A 6,377-nucleotide genomic window follows, 5' to 3' on the forward strand; every position below is an offset into this window, starting at 1 on the left:
GAGTCTTAAGAGAGGACGTCTCACCCATAGAGAGATAGCTGGCCAGCGTCTCTCTATAGGGGGCATCTTCTCATAGCCGTTTTCGCGCATCACCTCGATGTTGACATAACTCGTATGCTGGAATCGATGCATACGTGAGGAAAACGGCCTCTTCCATTCCTTCTCGATCTCTGTATGGAGATCAGGAAGAAAGGAAGGCTCACCTGAGTTGGAGGGTTAAGGCCAGAAAGATAACGTTCATCGAGATGACCTCGCAACGTCACTTTCTTTGCCCGCTTCCACGGCAAGTCAAGCCTCGCCGTGGCGCGATCCATAACTTCCAAAAGCTCATCATACGCAGGGAAGGAGGATTGGGAAGGCTCAGCCTCAGCTTCTTTGCCCTCCTCAGACATTTCCTGCTTTTGCTGGGCTGATCCCAGCAGAGCACTGGCCCCTGAATCAGACAATGTTAATGAAATAACATCATTGGAGGGTTAAGGCCAGAAAGATAACGTTCATCGAGATGACCTCGCAACGTCACTTTCTTTGCCCGCTTCCACGGCAAGTCAAGCCTCGCCGTGGCGCGATCCATAACTTCCAAAAGCTCATCATACGCAGGGCAGGAGGATTGGGAAGGCTCAGCCTCTGCTTCTTCGCCCTCCTCAGACATTTCCTGCTCTTCCTGGGTTGAACTCAGCAGAGCACTGGCCCCTGGATCAGACGATGTTAATGAAATAACATCATCCTCCAGCGGCCCACTCTCATCCACAGCCGACGATCGTGAGAGGGAAAACCCCTCTTTAAACTCATCGGCCAGATCCACCTGCGATCCCCACAAGCTCATTCTCCTCAGTGCCTCAGCAGCAGCGGGTCCTGAATCGCGGGAAGCAGATGGCTGTCCCTCTTTCCTCGAAAAGAGAGGCAAACGAGAGTGGAGCTTTTTCATTGGAAAACGCTCGCAGTGCACGCCGATTGCCCCCTCGAGGACATCGCGTGCATGCTCTTCGCCCAAACAAACAACGCATAGATCGTGTGTGAATCGTTGTAGGATTCCGGGCTTCAAGATATTGAAACCCTTGAATCTATAAACGGACACAAAAGAACATTGAATCTCTACATTCCACCGGGAAATCTAAAGGTTCTTCTCCCCAGCCATCTGCAGTCATAAAACTACTTACAGGGTCAGCTCAGGGTCTCAGCAGTTCCTGTCTCTCTCTGCTTATCTTTACAAAGAAAACACGGAGCTAATGATTTGCCAGGCCACCTCCATGTCGACACAATACTAAGACAACAAGAACTGACCCCTCCCATCTGGACCCGTTTAAGCCACAGAAGGTCAGTAGGTTTCGTGACTGGTTTCAGCATCAATAAAACATCTAATGGACCAAAGAACAAAGAACCTGGTACCTAAACAGAGCCCAGCACAGAATCGCACGGACCTCATGACCATTTGACGCATAAATTGTTAAAATCTGATCAACAAAAGAGACAATTTTATAGCTCCCTGTCCAGCAGGAGATTCTCCAGCAGACTCTCAGATCTGACCTGAGAATGACCACAGGACCCTTCCCTATTGCCCCTGCATTCCAAAGGAAAGAGATTTCTTTGACAATCGCTGCTAATCATTGAAAGTATGAAAATATCGGAGCATAGAGTCACAAATAATATGTTGTATGTCTTAGATATATATACTTGATGTGTTCATTTAATCGGTGCAATGTTAAGAAGTGTTTATTACCCCTTTTTAGAAAATGAGGATATTAAAATTGTGTAATATTTGAAGTTTAATCTTGAACGAATGGAAACGAGAAATGCTGAAGGTTGAAATGAAGTAAACTTTAATAGTATGTACAATATTTGCATCAAAGAGACGTTATAGACGTATCAACATATTATTATAGGTGTCCTCATATAAATGAGAGCCTCTTGTTAATGTATGCACGCTCCGCCCCGCAAGAAGTCGATTGGAAGATCGCGTCAGGGGACGGACTTATGCCGCAGAGCAAAAACCCAACGCAAGACAGACTAGCTTGCTTGCTGCTTCTCCTGCTCTCGCCTGTCGCTGTGTTAGAGCACCCCACGTGTGCTCACGCGCTTACCATCAGAGCGACTACCACATCTCAAACTCAAACACTTCAGTGAAACTTTGCAATCTTCAAAGAACTTAAAGTCTTGCAAACTAAGACTTTCAACCAAACTGTTTAAGCCTCTGCTTCCTCAAAGACCAACCAATTCAACGAGGGGTTTCCCAAGGGACGTCATTCCGATGTCACCGACCAATCAGTAACGGGGTTTCCCTCAAAGACATCCAGGAAGCCCACGTCAGCGACGGAATCACCTCAGCTTTCCAGCTGTCAACCAGCAAAACGCAAGTACAAACAAATTCTTCGATCTGCTGAACTGGTGAACTAGATGATTTAAGCAGTAAACATAAACTAAAGTATCTGCTTTGTGAGTTCTCTCAGGTGAACCTAAATCACTCGTGAAAACGAGGTAGAACTATGAAACTCCGGCAACTCACATCTTAAGAACCTGTACATGAGTGTGTGTAATTTTGTGTGTTTTAGTTTAGTTTATGTAATCTAGAATAGCCAATAAATTCATGTTTTATTTATAAAGAAGGACTGTCTGGTGTCATATAATTTCAAGGTTAAAACTGTTGCCAAAAAGATCCCTTGCTTGCTACCTAGCTCGTGGCTTACTGATAATAATTACCTCTTTAAGAGCTTACAAATTATCAAAATTGTATTTCACCCATGGCCAGGGAGAATACGGATACATAGTCAGTTTGTTAAAAGATACTGAAATCACGGTTCGCTGGACGACCGTTGATTTAAAGTGTAACATAACAAATTTGAAATCGGTTTAATCAGGTGGAGTTCGAAATTTCAAATCCGAGTCCTATCAAAACCTGAATCAATAATAGTAATTAATTCCCTTACAACTGAGTTAAAATTCCTTACATCGTCTTGAAAGGGAACTACAGTATTTGTGTTTTTGTTCTGTTTTTCATGCACCAGGTTTATTCCAGAGTCTCCTAGATGGCTGCTCTCTCAGGGAAGAATCGCAGAGGCTGAAGCCATACTGAGACGCACAGCTAAACCGAACAAGCTCACCACACCTGAAGTCATCTTCACTTCCTCTGAGGTAACACTTCCATGCACTTGAGGTCTGTAATACATATGAAATTTAGTCAAACAGGCCCTAAATAAACACAGACTCACTTCTCAATGCTTCAGTTTAATTGACGCTTTTTATGTTTCCTTAGATTGAAGAAGCAGCAAAAATGAGGGAGAAAAAACACAATATTCTGGATATTTTAAGGAACTGTAATGCTGTTTTAACCATCATGATATGTTCTCTTCTGTGGTATGCTGTTTGTTTTCTTTCTTTTTTTTTCACTTTCTACTTGGTCACAGTTATTAACTATATTACCTTTTAGGGCTGGGCGGTATATCGAGTTTGTACGATATATCGATATTTTCTTTATAAGCGATACGATATGAGGCAATACCGTTTATATCGATATGCAATAGTTTGATACGAGCGCATCTGAAAATATAGCGGAGGACACAGTTTGAGCTGCTGCGTAGAAAGTGCATAATCCAGTTTGTTCTAAACATGTGACAAGCTTCATATCAAGGCCTTTAAAAACTGGTAAGACATGGTATAGTTTATAGTTTCGCATAGTTTAAGCGGCTCGGCCCGTCATAGGCTATGCTCTGACAGAAAGATGTGTGTGCCGCTGACAGAGACACTAGGGTACTCGTGCTGTTTAATGTGTTTGAGATGTGCTGTCTTCCTGAATGGATAACTTCTGTAAATGTTAGAAAGCCATGGAAATATTTCAGTTTTTCTGTCAGGAGTGCATGAGCCTTCTGCTTTGCGATTCTCCGCTAAACTTAACAGACTTCATTGAAGAAGCGTTGCCCAAACAGACAGAGCTCAATTAAATAGGAGCGCAATAGTTCTGACTAAAATGTACATTTTCACTGAAATATTTGTAGTTGGACAATAAATGTGACATGTAGCATTTTAAACCATGTAAGTCTATTTTTATGATAGCACTGACTGTAAAGTGACTGTAATCAAAATAGCCTAACACAACTCTGTGCTTTTGTTCTCATTTATTTTCATTTTTAGTTTAGTGAATTTAACTTCCGCTTTAAAAGCCTTATTTTTGTTTTTAGATTGCAATGTTGCAATGTTGGAATGAAATGTAATTTTAACCCTTTTTTGCAGATAATATAAAGGCTTACATGGTTACATTCACTTTGTTTGTTTTCATAGCCTTTAATATGTATTGTTTTGTTGGACAACATTGCGGGGTAAGTGAAATACATATATTTCATATATATATAATTGGCCAAAAAATACTGAGATATTAAGTTTTGCCCATATCGCCCAGCCCTATTACCTATGTGATGTTATAAAAACAAATCTTGCTCTAAATGGAGTGTAAGTCAACGTTTCTCAATCCTGCTTCTTCTGACACCACACAGAGGTCTATAACAGCTATTCTCGGTCCTGTTCCTGGAGTCTCAACTCTGCACATTTTGCATGTCTCCTTAATCAAACACACCTGATTCAGCACATTAGTAGAGACTCCAAGACCTGACAACCCTTACCAAAAAGATTATTAAAGATTATCAAGATTATTTTATTAAGTATACTTAAGTTCAAGTATATATAAGTGTACTTTATGGAGTAAGTATACAAATATCAGTGTACTAGTAGTATACTTGTAGCTGTACTATTTCAATACTCCTTCGGACTAAATTGGCCCACTTTCTAGTATATGAAAGTATACTTTTAAGTATACTTTAAGTATTACAGTAGTGAACTTTGAGTACACAAATAGTCCCTATTTAGGTATTAATTTGTATATACTGCATTTTCTTATGAATATTTGAACATACAAAACATCAAAAGAAAGAACAGGGTATCTGCTTGTAATCAAAAACATTTTATTCTAGCTTCATGCATTCTTTTTTATTAACACTTTAATGTGGGTAAGTTTCATAAATAAATAAAAAATGAAGAAATAAATTAACATTTTGAACAAAAAGCTGAAAAAAGACTATGAATTTGATTCAGAATGATAATCAAAAGGTAGATGGAGTCGATCAACACTGTAGCGTCTGGACCAAACAGACACACAATACATATATTTTTTTAGTTATATTTAACAAATACCCTGTAACACCCCTCAGTTAACAAGCCATATGAGGGTCTATGGACCCTTCCCCCGAAATGCGTCTTAACACCTCAGAAAGGCAGAACAGGCCTCTGGTTCCATGGCAACCAAGGCTGATATCACTGGTTTTATTGCCCAAAGGAATGCGGGCAGAGAAACTCACAATTAATTTACCCTTAGGGAAGACACACAATGCCCATAAAAATGGACTCTTCTCTAATTAATTCATAGGAAAATCTTTCTTTGAATGAAGACGCATATCCCTCAGGTCATTGTGTATGTTGTTACTGTCCTTGTATATTGTCTTTTATATTGTATACTGTTTTATGCAGGCTTATGTTAGAACCACTCGTTCATGTCATCTTACCTATATGTAATCCTACCATATTTAGTATCTATGAATATGTCTTCTGATGATCTAAACGAGAGTGTATATTATATGTTGGTACATAGGCAATATATTAGTGTTCTAAAAATCTTTAGTAATTTTGATTCAAGTTCCATATGCAAATTACCATGCTCTCACACAAAGGGTAATAAAACTCCCCAGTATTTCCAACCGCCCGCTTGGAATTTCAGCTTTTCTCATTGGACAAGCTCATCCTGAGAGGGGTGAATCTTCTCAGACCTTAAAGGCCTCACATCAGTGACCCGCCTTCAGTTCTGTTAGATTATGAGAAGATGAGGATGTGAGCTAGAACGCTCCTAAGGACACCCTAAGTTCGCACCAGGCTTCGGCCTTGACTTTCCATTCACCAAGACCCTCTGACTCAAACTGGTTCTTTTTCATCAACCAACATCAGCAAGATCAACTTGAGAGACAGATTGCATCAGGACTCTCTTTCAGACAGACAAGACATGCAAGTATCAAACTTAGTCTTATTAATTGATACATTAAGTATAATTTGCACCTTTTTACAAAGGTGTGTTTGAACTAAGAAACTGATGTTTTCTTCAGGCTGTAGATCTGCTGATTATCAAATGGTACCATAGCTTCATGTTTTTATTTCTCTTCTTTTTACTGCCTAAGCTTTAACCCTTTTCCTATAGCAACTGTATGTGTGTGTGTGTGTGTGTGTATGTTAGACTAGTTTAAGTGTTTATGTAGTTAATAAAGTCTTACTTGTATCACACTTGAGGTTGTTCATTGTTTGCTCATAACCGCAGTCCCTAATCATGCAGATTTTTGCTACATGCTCTG

This window comes from Sinocyclocheilus grahami, unplaced genomic scaffold (genome assembly GCF_001515645.1).
Source record: "Sinocyclocheilus grahami isolate Dianchi unplaced genomic scaffold, SAMN03320097.WGS_v1.1 scaffold1636.1, whole genome shotgun sequence".
Lineage (NCBI taxonomy): Eukaryota > Metazoa > Chordata > Actinopteri > Cypriniformes > Cyprinidae > Sinocyclocheilus > Sinocyclocheilus grahami.